This window comes from Pimephales promelas, chromosome 17 (assembly GCF_988280905.1).
Source record: "Pimephales promelas chromosome 17, fPimPro1.hap1.1, whole genome shotgun sequence".
Lineage (NCBI taxonomy): Eukaryota > Metazoa > Chordata > Actinopteri > Cypriniformes > Leuciscidae > Pimephales > Pimephales promelas.
Genome location: NC_142785.1, coordinates 4,800,696 through 4,813,504, shown reverse-complemented (window position 1 = coordinate 4,813,504; position 12,809 = coordinate 4,800,696). Strand labels below are relative to the sequence as shown.

Sequence of the window (12,809 nt, the reverse complement as noted above, 5' to 3'; positions counted from 1 at the left end):
AATTAATCTACTTCATTGTGTCAACTCACTTTTTCCAGTTCAATCAACTTAAAATTTTAAGGCAACCCAGGTTACTTACTTTTTTTAAGTTAAACCAACAACATTTTTTTACAGTGTATTAATCACAACATTTTTTCTTTTGTCAAATCAACTTAAATAATTTATTTAGTTCAGATAACTTATTATTTTGAGTTTCTGATGGTTAAATTAATCTACTTCATTGTGTTAACTCACTTTTTCCAGTTCAATCAACTTAAAATTTTAAGGCAACCAGGTTACTTACTTTTTTAAGTTAAACCATCAATATTTTTTTTACAGTGTATGGCATACAGGACCATTTCCATATTACTGTGTGTGGGTTATTGATTGAAAGAGACAGGATTGTGTTTTTCACAGCTTTTACTACAGTGCTATTTTATGACAGAAAAAAAAATAATTCACAGTAAGAAAAAGACAAGTGGCACAAAAGAAAGAAAACGTAATTAGAAAGAAACACAGGACACACCCTTAAGGCACAACTTTGCCCGCAGCACTGTTCTAGTGCGGTCTCTGCATATCCAGATGTTCCTGTCTATCGACCCCCATATTCTCATCCACATCACGCTGGATATTTTCCCTTGCAATGCAACAAAGAATCTTTTGTAATGTGTTATCCAACCTCTGCAGGCGTCTACTGTCTATATGATGTCCTCAAATCCTGCATCCATTGCAGCCAGCGAGGTCATCTGTGTGTGTGGCTGACGATTGTACACCTTCCACCTCCATGCTAAAAAAGTACTCCTCAATTGGGTTAAGGAATAGTGAATAAGGTGGGAGGAATTCAACCTTGGGTGGGTAACGAACCATTTCCTTATGATGCTTGATCAATGGAAACTCACATTATCACAAATGACCGTATATTTTGGCAAATCCTCTCTAAACAGACCCCTCTCATCATCAAGAATGAAAGCCCTGTAGAGAGTCTCTAAAAAGTCGAGTAGGTGCTGGGTGTTGTATGGCCATATAAGGGGGATATGGGTTAGGGCACCATGCTCAGAAATGGCAGCACACATGGAGATTTTTTCCTCCCTGTTGGCCTGGCAAATCCACAGTGGTTCTGTGAACGATGATATTCAGACCCCGCCTTCTGCATTTGGTCAGGTTGAAGCCAGTCTCATCCACGTTGTGAGAGGGTTCACTTGATTCCAACTCCATTATCCACAAATTTCCGAGGGGCGCTCCTGTAAAAAATAAAGTGGGTGAAACTTCCGGTGAGGCGGCGGAAGTAGCATTCCAATGGTATTTTGTGTGTTAGTTAGCGAAGAGGCTAGCTGTTTTTCTGAGAATTATTTTACTATTTAAAGACGCAAATCTTTATGAGAGATGTCGTTACGGAGCTCAGGGACAACATGCGCTGTTCGTGGTTGTATGTATAACCGGACTAAACTAGTTCAGTGGCTTAAACGTGATTGTTTTGAACATGCTGAAAACGAAATCAGAGTGATCCTGCCAACGACTGTAGTTTCCATCACCTCCCAAAAGACGACGAATCTTCCTGTGTACATTTGTTTAAATTCTTAATATTGCATGTGATTGGCTGTTCGCTACTGATGTTACACCTAAACTCAGGATCAAAGCCTGTGTTGACAGAATACCAAATGTGCCAGTTAATGTATTCAAGTAGCACATTCATTTATAATTTTAAATAAATTCCAAAGCACAATGACTAAGTGTTTATTTTTTATTGTAATTGCTTGTCAGCTCGCACAACTGTCTGTCACCATGCCTTGATGAGTATTGATTATTAATAATGTTATTATAATACTCCCAACCAACTACTGCAGAGGGTAAAGGTACTGTTATTTCACCCTTTTGAATTTCGTTGAGGTTGTGTTCCCACATCGTTAGCTAGTTTGGATCGCTATAACTTGAATGACTGTCAACTGTTGAATGAACGAGTGTCAAGCATGTCAAGTCGCGCTTTGTTTATTTCAAACCGGAAGACGCGCCAACTTTTGACGCAAGGCCTCATGGGGCTCAAGAAACTTGTGGATACGCTACTTCCCAGAACACAAAGTTGAATTTGTTTTGGTAAGGAAGAGAGACATAAAATGTACATATATTGCATGTGCCTTCCACAGCTATAAAAAATGTGTGCAGTTTATGCTTACTTCATTATGTATCACTAAAATGTTGCTGTTAAGTATTTACATAGATATAGATGTTTTCAAAGACATCCTTATCTTCTATTATGGTCCTTTGTATTTCCCGTTGTTTGCTCGGACCATGGTGCAAATAGCCTCCTCCTTGAGGTGTGAAAAGGCATCCTCTGCCACCGTTTTTTTAGGGCCTTAAGCTGAGGTTTTTCACGGGTCTTGCATATTTAACTGCACTTACGTATTGTTAGACATGTTTGTTCCAAATTAAATGTTAAAACGGTTGTTTTACATGAAATGTTAAAATGTTTACATTACCATATAGTTAACAAAATGTTCATGTAGTGTTAATTTTGAATAAACATTTATTTGCTTAAAAAAAAAAAAACTTTTCCAATTTTTGTGTTTCCCTGATAAAATTAATTACGTTAAAAAAAAAATTTTGGGGCCACATTTGGCCCGGGACCAAGCTGTCCCTCGGTCAGATCTGGCTTACTGTGCCTGGGCTATATCTTTAATATGAGTAATTTTACTTTCTGTGGGCCACATCTAGGCCAGAGGAATTTGTTTGAGTCCGTTTTCAAGGTTTTGGGCCGAGGACCCAGCCAGAACTGGGACAGAATTGAAGCAAGGAGGAGGCGAGGCAAGAGGAATTCTAAACCACAAGGGGATTTAGAACGCTATTTGGTTCCTCCATTGTCATCTTCCTCAAAACGATCATTACACTCAGATCCAGCCGCACGGGAAAGTCTTTTACTCGCCGTAAAAGAAAAGGAGATTACAGCACGCTCAGAAGCAGAAACCTATTCCAAAAAACAACAACAACAACAACATATAATTAGTATTTTTTTGTTCTAGCTATTTCTTACAGGCTGTGTACTGTGCAAACCCACAGCTTTTCCTTTTTTTATGCTCTTTGTCTCCTTTCTTTCCTTTCATTTAGACTGTATGTGAATACAAAGAGAATAAGGTCATGTGGTTTCACTTGTTGTTTTTCACAGCGGTTTTATGTGACACATAAACGCATTTTTTGGGTGTGTGACCTGTCGTTAAACCTTTGTTCATTCAACTTGATTAATCACACAGTTACCTCCAACATTTCCAACCTTGACAAAAATAATTTTACTTTTTGTGAAAAGTCTTTCCTGTTTATTTGTGTTTCATAAAATAAATAATTAGCTAGATTGAGACAAAAAATGGTCTATGTGTCCTCACCTACGTGTACTGACTCTCATTAGAGAGTAGTATTAGAATATTAGTAGACTAGTAGGGTTAGAATAAGTTGATATAGCCAAATAATGTCTTTTGTGGAGCATCACAATCAAGAGTTAGCACTAGCAGACATTAAACAAACAGTCTACTAATACTCTAATGAAAGATAGTTGACATATGGTTGCAAAGTTACTTATAGTCACAAGAATGGGGACAATCAAAATAAAGTTTTGCCAAATAAACAAATGCTATGTTCTCCTAAACGTAGCAGTTGGTTTACAGCTCATCAAGCTGGTGTTTAGCTTGTATAGTTGGTAACCTGCAGAAAATTCCTCTAAAAAACAAGCAAAACAGACCAGCATAACCTGCTTAGTCATTCTGTTGGCTTTAGTATGGGTATATTGTACAGTAGAGAGCAAGGTTATTATAGTTTTGCTTTTTAAAGTTAGTTTAGTTTTAATATCATTTTCAATTTTGCTTTATAAATTTCAGTTTAGTTCAGTTCGTTTCATTAATGGTTTTGTTCGTTTTAGTTTAGTTTTTATTTTGCAAAAACATTTTTATTTAGTTTTTATTTGATTTAGTTTCAGTTTTAGTTTTAGAAATAATAGTTTAGCAGAGCAAGCAGGACACTCCCAGTGTAGACCAAAGTGAGAAGTTTAATTGAAGTTTAATGTTTGCACAGATTACAGTTAACCAAAAGACTTAGAAAAGACTTTATAAGATTATCAGCTCACATCTAAAGACTTTGGGTTCAGAGTTTTTAGTCTCAGACTAAAGATTTTACAAACACTGAATCTTGTAGTGACACTATTTATAAGACTACAACTAGATTATTTTAGCTTCCCACCAAATTCCTCCCATCATTCCGCGGTTGCGTGAATGTGAAAGCAACACGGATTAGGGCGCGCACTTCTTTAGGAAGTAAAGTATTCTGTGCATGTGTCCTTATTGTGATGAATTCAGTTAAAGGGTTAGTTCACCCAAAAATGAAAATTAAGTCATTAATTACTCACCCCCATGCTGTTCCAACCCCGTAAGACCTTCGTTCATCTTCGGAACACAAATAAAGATATTTTTGATTGAATCTGAGAGCTGGATCACTCTTCCATTGGCTTCCTAAGGGACTGGCTCTTGACGGCCCATAAAGTCATTAAAGAAAATGTTTAAATGTTCCATGTGCCTACAGTGGCTCAACTATAACTTTATCAAGCGACGAGACTACTTTTTGTGCGAAAAAAACATAAATAACGGCTTTATTCGACTATTCCATTACTTCCTTATTGGCGCATGCGCGAGAACTGAGACGAGGACGTTCTCATTCGACCACTTCTTGTTACCGGCTGCTCACCGCTTAGGAGTTTTACCGCCCCCTACCGTATAAGATGATAATAAGGCACACTGTCGTTTTTTGAGAAGAATAAAGGCTTTTAAGTGCACCTTGTAGTGCGTAAAATACGCTAATTGAAAAGCGTATGTACAGCGCGCATCTTCCTCTGCTTGTAAACAGAAAGTTTTGCGCTTCCAGCTATATCAGCACATCATTTTATACAGTAGGGGGCGGTAAAACTCCTAAGCGGAGCAGCCGGTAACAAGTCGAAGGAGATCGTCCTCGCATGGGCCAATAAGGAAGTAATGGAATAGTCAAATAAAGCCGTTATTTATGTTTTTTTCGCACAAAAAGTATTCTCGTCGCTTGATAAACTTATAATTGAGCCGCTGTAGGCACATGGAACATTTAAACATTTTCTTTAATGACTTTATGGGCCGTCAAGAGCCAGTCCCTTAGGAAGCCAATGGAAGAGTGATACAGCTCTCAGATTAAATCAAAAATATCTTTATTTGTGTTCCGAAGATGAACGAAGGTCTTACGGGGTTGGAACAGCATGGGGGTGAGTAATTAATGACTTAATTTTCATTTTTGGGTGGACTAACCCTTTAAATAAAACACTTGTAAGGGGTGATAGTGTTGATGATTTTCCTTGGATAAGAGCGAGAGTGAGCCTGCAGTGTATTCGTGCATTGGAATCAGAGCAACACATTTGGAAACCCCTGTCACCTCAGAGGAGTCCGTTTGCAAGCAACAGAAGTAGGCCTACACGCACAGTAAACCTGTATTGTACACTCAACTGCGCATAATGGCAGCAAATGAATAGAAAAAAATATATATAGGCTATAGGCCCTATACCGTATTTTCCACACTATAAGGCGCACTTAAAAGCCTTCAATTTTCTCAAAAAACGCCTTATATCAAGCGCCTTGGATGAATTGGTTAACTACGCTCCGCGTTATTAAATTCCCCCGTGAACTCGCGCTCGTGTCCATCTTATGTCCGCTTTGTCACACGGCTAGTTCAACCTTGTATAAATCAGGTTAGCTATGTGTGTCTCCCGCTCACGAGCGCTCACTCTTAACAGACACACTGTTCCCGGCCCTGCTCGCGCGTCACAGAATGTCCATCAAGCGCTCCCCGTTCACAGTAACCGAGTCGTCTCATTCAAAACAGACAGCTGTTGCTGTCAGAGAGCCGCCGCACATTGAATTCTCATATCAGTCAGCATGCGAATGTAAAGGCCAATTTATACTTCTGCGCGGTAGGTACGGCGTAGCATACGCACAGGCGCGTCCCATATCGCGTACCCTTCGCCGTAGCCTGATGCACACCTCCTCAAAAATGTAACTACACGTCGAGACGACGCGGACCGCAAGATCGGTGATTGGTCAGCTTAGTAGCATCGCATTTCCTCCTACGCATTTCCGCACGTACCTTCTCACGCATTTCCACCACTGTCTATGATTTTCACACGTATCATCTCCTCCGACGTCTTCTCTCATTTCTGCCTTTCAGTTTTAGTAATTTCACTAAAGTGAACTGTTTTCCACCTCAATAAGCTCCAATTCCAACATGATCAGCTCTCTTCCAGTCGCTATTGCTTGTAGTAACCTAGCCGCGAGGAATCTAAACACAGTGGAACATTAAAACCCTCCGCCGCCAACTAGCGTTTCGGAGCAGTACTGCAGAGCAACCAAGACCTGAACTCAGAAGTATAAATGCTCACAACGGCGTCGCCTATGTGCGTAGCCAACGCCGTACACTACGGCGTACCCTCGACGCAGAAGTATAAATTGGCCTTAACGCCTCAGCAACTTCACGCCAGAGCCGTTGCTTCACGCGAATGACATGCCAAATAAGGCATTTCCTTAAAGGAGAACTCCGATCAATTTTAACATTGAGCTAATTTTTTCTGTACATTTGGAGTGCTGTCAGTACAAAATACGTCAAAAATCGGTGTTGCCTACACCATGTTATCCTCTTTTTAAAATTCGCACCCTGTTGACTTCAATCAGTCTTTCTTTGACACATGGGTTTTTTTTGTGTCACTTTGAGGTATCGCTACTGACTGTGAGCATTGAAGAGAGTAGAGATAATAAGTAAATAACTCGCAAAACTGCAGAAGCACAAGAAAACTGAGAAAAAGCCGTACCGCAATAAACTCGATAAATATGGCAGGGACCGTTTTTTTGGAGAAATTGTCATCCATTCAGAACATAGATCCATATGAGCTCAGCTGACTGCAGTAAGTTGGAGTGCTGATCCCACATTGCTTTCTCATCCTCATATTGGCCACTGTCAACTATCTTGTTTATGGTATAAGCGCATATAACGTTACCAGTGAACAATTTAAAAACTTTACATCTCTTAAAGCCCGCGGACATTTCAGCAAGTAACTGTATCCTTCGGTAGGCATGTAAATAAATCCTGTAAAGTTAGAAACAGCAAAGATAGGTTTGCTGTATTGATGATGATGATAGTGTCATGTTAAGAATGGTTTTAGTTTGAAAAAAGAATGAAAAAAAAAACAATTCTCCGACAACAGAATACCCCAGCATCGATACCTTACAAATGGTGGCTATGCCCATAATGCACTTTGTGAATCACGAGTGTGACGTCACCTGACAAAGACTGATGGGGCAAGTTCTAAACCTGCTTTTAGCCTGTTAACATCCTTGATTTGTCATTACGAGTGCACAATCATTGTGAGTGGTGTTATTAAGAGTGACCATGCGGTCAATCTGACTGCAGTAGATGTGAAACATTTTGATAAAAATTATGTTAATTCAGCCAGCTCCATAGACAGTATAAGAAGTGGACAGAGCCATCTCATTGGAACTCCATTGAGACAAGCAAAGCCTTCCTTTAGCACTTCCGTTCCTGACGCGCAGACTCAAACAGAGCTTGACGACGTAGATGTGACGTGAGCATACCATCTGTCTTCTAGTGGCTGTGGCATGCGAAATCTCAATCATTCCCTTCCGAAACATGCAGAGGCGGAGAGTGCGAGTAGGAGCTGTCCGTGAGCTAGGAGCAGGAGAAACTTTTGCTAGGAATTCTGATTAATTATTTTGTCATTTTGCCTCCACGTTTCCCCGATTGCCCGCGAGCTTCTTCTCCTGTCCATACGGTAATCTCTCAACTGTGTGACAGCGAGTCGCGTGGTTATGATGCAATTGTTAGCCTACTTTCACTAAAACTGCTTCTACGGGGCCATAACATAAGCTACAAGGTAATGGAGCATTTTATACATTGTCATGTTTCTTTAGAAACAAATAAAGGACAAATGGGGTCTTCAAACGCCTCAGATGTAAAGTTATTTGCTGTCAAAGTGACGCCAAAATGAATGGGAGTCAATGGGAATGCTAACGCAAGTGAAGTTCTGCTACAAGATGTCAGCTCCCGCGAGGCTTCAACTTCCGGTCGATGGATTACCCCCTTGGCCAGCTCACATCCCATGGTGTGAATTTTAAAAGGACGATAACACGGTGTAGGCAACACCGATTTTTGTTGTTTTTGTCAGTAGTGACAGCACTCTAAATGTACAAAAAAATGAGCTCAATGTTAAAATTGACCAGAGTTCTCCTCTAAACAGCCCAGGTCAGATTTTTCCGATAAAGTAAAGAGTTTAGAGTTTATTAATCACGAAAACAATTATTTATTTTTGCTTATTATTATTTAATTTCAAATTCAATTCGTTTTTTCAGTTACTGTTGTTAGTTTCATTTCGTTTTTCATTTATTATAAATTTTTGATTTTGTTTCAGTTTACGAAAATGTTTTTTGACCAGTTGTTTTAGTCTTAGTTTCAGTTTTTGTTTATGAAAATAACCTTGAGAGAGTTGATTTCATATTTTTGTCCTAGAATATAACATATCAATAACCTAGAATAAATTACTTTTTTTTCAATTGGGGCATTAAATTGCATTTCTGTTTTTCCAATTGACAATAATTAAAGTAACAGCTTTTTAAATCATCTCATGGAATTTATTCTCATGGGATAAAGATGTGTTTGTATTCAATTGTATTTGGGCCATTCCACCAAATGGGTGACATTTGCTTGTTGTAACTCTTCAAAAAAAAAAAAAAACTTTATTTTTGATCTTTTTCCACAATCCTGCGTTTTCTCAATCCTGTTACCAAAAAGCATGTGTCATTTAAAAAGCAAGTTTAGAAGCATGTCAATTAATTCCTTTGTTTTCCCCACATGAAAGTGTTTCTTTTTAAGAAATTGTTGGTTATATGTTCAAAAAAATTATATTTGTGCCAGTAAAATCACTATTAAAGCCAGGTGTATATTGATAAAAAAAGACTTTTTTTTATTTTAAAGACGACCGAAGCCTCAAGCTTATAACTTTTTTTTTTTTAGAATTAATTAAATTAAATAAAATTGTATAAATAATTAAAATAATTGTTAAATAATTGTATAAAATTATGGTCCAAACAAAAGTGATAAAAATAGTGGTTTAATTAATTTAAAAAAAATAGTAACAGGACTGAAAGTAACACGATTGAGTTTTTAAGCAAAAAGTTATAAGGCATATGGTCACATAACATTGATGCTAGTGTGAGGACACTGAGCCATTTCTAGTGCCTAACCAAAAGTTAATATTTTTAAAATAAAAAAAGTAAATCTAAGAAAAAGTTTAGGTAACAGGACTGTATATTGAGCTTGACCTTCTCATTCCTAGTTACAATTTCATCAAATGAACAGAAATTAAAATGAGAGGAGGGACTTATTTGCCCCATTGCCTTCAGAAGATCCATATGATGCAACTTTCTGTTGAAATTGTGTCTTGTGGAATATTCTATGTTTTTCTGAGAGGGGATGTAATAGTGTAACAGGAGGACTGGGACTGGGTGAAAACCCAGGGACATGACTAAAATGTGTACTTTATCTAAAATGTTAGATCAAATGGTTTTTTGTTTGTTTGTTTTTTTTTGTTTTAAAGCAGTTTGGATATAGGCTAAAGTCACACAACAATGCAAGATTTTAAAAATGTGTAGCTTAATGTGCATGACATTTTGCTTACAGTAATAATAAAATGTATTTAAGAGTTAATTTATCATGTAATTATAATGTCCTGGGGACAGAAATGTCACCCTTACGGTGGAATGGCTCATTTGCACTTGCGATATCAATAAGGAAAGACATAGCTTACATGCTTTCGGTATCGGATGCGGGCACCCACGGGGCACGAGCAGAACCATAAATCGTTCATCAACTGAACAATTACCTGCAGGTGATGAAACGTCAGCCGTGAGAGCACGTGATGAAAAGAATTCGCACTTGTGAGAGAGATTGCTGTGACCGATAAAGTTCAAAAGATATTTTTGTCAAAATTCTTAGCAGCTTCGGGAAAATATTACAGTCACAAGGGAATGAGTAGACTCAAAAATGCCATGTTGTTACATAATTGTACTGATTGCACTGATTTAATAGAGGCGCGTCTGTATGTGGAACATACATGATCCGAAAAATGTTCAGAATGCCGTTAGACCAGAGCCAGATCACCCATGAAGGCACTAGGTCAGTGACCAGGGACACCAACCATTCACAACCACCAGGGGGGCACCACATGACAAGCTTTAAAAACATTTTAGTAAATTGTTATTATAGGCTATTATTATTAACTTGAATTTTTTGAAAGACCATAACGTTACATAACTCGTTCATGAACACTAATTTAACAATAATTATAAACTAACGCGATCGTTATAACGGAACAACATAACACTTCCACTTGCATATATTTGACAATCATCAAATATTTCATACTAGCAAATTTGTGAATATTTTGAAAAAATTAATAATTAAACAAAAGCAGATCATAGTCATTCAGCTGCGTTGTCACTTGACAAACAATGATGCGTCACCATGGAAACAATAAAGTGACAAGTTGTAAATAATGATCGCCTTGAAAAATATTTTACATATACGCTTAAAAATGTTAAATGTGAATACAGACTGTGTTATTATTATTTATTAAGTATACTACAGTAGTTATTTTTACTTAGCTAAAGTAGGTATAACTACAGTAGGTTCTGTAGTTTCACTTTTAAGTGCAATCCATTTGAATTTAATCATTATTTAAGTTTTTATTTACCTGTATGTAAGCAGAACAGTGCAGTGTTAATGTTTAAACTGTGTTTTTACAATGTTTAAAGTGGCTGACAATAAATATTCTTATTAGAAATGTAAGTGCCTCATTTTTGAGCAGTGTATTACTGTAGCTGAATAGTTATGCCTACTACAATACTGTATTTTTTTCACATTGGTCATTATGGTGGTATTTGGAGAGCCAAATATTTTCTAAGGTGGTACTTGGTGTCAAAAGTTTGAGAACCACTGCTGTAAGAGAAGAGTGTGATAAGACAAGACAGACTGCGGTGAAGACACAAGATAAGATAAAGGGAGAAAAATTCTAAGGGCTAATTCTTGTGAATGATATGGCAGTAAGATACAAAAAAAAAAAAATGATATACACATCACCTGAGCAGAGACACAGATATCCTCTAAGTGCAGTACTCGAGTCAGTGCTCGACTAGCAGTGACTAGCAGTGAGTCTTTCACATTGGAGGGTTTTCAAGTACGAAAGGCCTGTTTAAGGTCATGCCCAAGGGTGTCGCCTTGCGGGAGCCGCCATTGTAGCAGAACTTCACCTGTTGTTAGCATCCCATTGACTCCCATTCATTTTGGCGTCACTTTGACTGCAAATAACTTTACATCTGAGGTGTTCAAAGACTCAACTTGTCCATTATTTATTTCTAAAGAAACACAACAATGTATAAAACGCTTCGTTACTTTGTATCTGACGTTATGGCCCCGTAGATGCCGTTTAAGTGAAAAATAAGCTAACGATTGCGTCATCACTACGCAACTTTCTGTCGCACAATAGAGACATTACCGTATAGACATCAGGAGGAGGAGCTTGCAGGATGCAAGAAATGGGCTTTATGCCCAGCTGCACTACTTCCTGAACTTCAGCCAGCTTCTTGTTTCCTGTCTGCCATTATAGGCCAAATTGATTAATTCAGGTGTGTCTGATTATTGTTGCCATGACAACTGAGGTCAGGCGCACCTGGATTAATCAATTTGGCCAATAATTGCAGACAGGAAACAAGGAGCTGGCTGAAGTTCAGGAAGTAGTGCAGCTGGGCATAAGGTCAATTGTCTGAAAAACGGCTTGCAAACCTATGTCTGCGTTCGGGGCGAGCCGAATGGGAAAATGCCTGTGTGTGCAGTGATCACTTCATCAAAGGTCATAGACATATACACTAGACCTCACCTTGGATACGGCAGTTCATTAGAACGAATGCGTCAATAGAGCCGCCATCTTGAAACAGGGGAGCCCCTCCACTTTAATGCATCAGCGTCAATGTAGTAGACACAGGTCTAACGGAAAAAAATCACCATAAATCATCATGAATGCGATTTTTCTTGTTTTTTTGGTTTGTTTCAACGGTCAGACATGTATTTATCATTGATTCCAGAAAGAAAAAAAAAAATATTTTTTTTAAAACATTCTTCCTAGTTCAGATTTCATCCGTGAACATCATACGCTGCGCAAAAGTCCGCCACCATCAATGAATTCGAAGTAAAGGCAGAGATAGCAGCGTTACCTAGCTACTTCCTATGACAAGACCCCTGTTCCAAGATGGCGGCGGTTTTAACGCATGCTTAGGACCCCCAGGTGAAGTCTAGTGTATATGTCTATGATCAAAGGTGAGTTAATACAACTCAAGTGGCTATGTTTGTGTAACGTACCAGTTTCCGAACTTTGTAAAGTCAAAGAATGTCTGTAAGACGAGGTAGTTGCTGATATCTATTGCGCTGATGGCAGGAAAATCTCAATTCAGTAGAAAAACCGCTCCTCTTCCTAAAATAAGGACATATGTTTGATTTTTTGTTTATATCTTTCTCTTGTAATAGCAAGTAAAGTAGTACAGTACGGACTTTCCTCCATCTCATCCATTGCGCTCTTCACTCCCTGCCCTCCATCTGAATTTCGTGTGTCGGTGTTCAAGGGAACAAGGCTGTAAACAGATAACTTTTTTCTTCTTCTTACTCAGCCATCCTGACACTTCCCTCTCTCCAGTGCCCCACTGTGGCCATAACATGCCATTACA

General features: G+C 38.3%; 1 long non-coding RNA gene across 1 annotated transcript; it reads right to left on the bottom strand.

Annotated features, from left to right (window-relative positions):
- Positions 1 to 354: 354 nt before the first annotated feature.
- On the bottom strand, positions 355 to 12,731 carry LOC148971041 (uncharacterized). The gene is made up of 3 exons (XR_016146974.1): positions 12,448 to 12,731; positions 11,969 to 12,075; positions 355 to 1,220 (listed from the first exon to the last, which is right to left on the bottom strand). It is a non-coding gene; the product is annotated as an uncharacterized LOC148971041 (long non-coding RNA).
- Between the last annotated feature and the right edge of the window lie 78 nt (positions 12,732 to 12,809).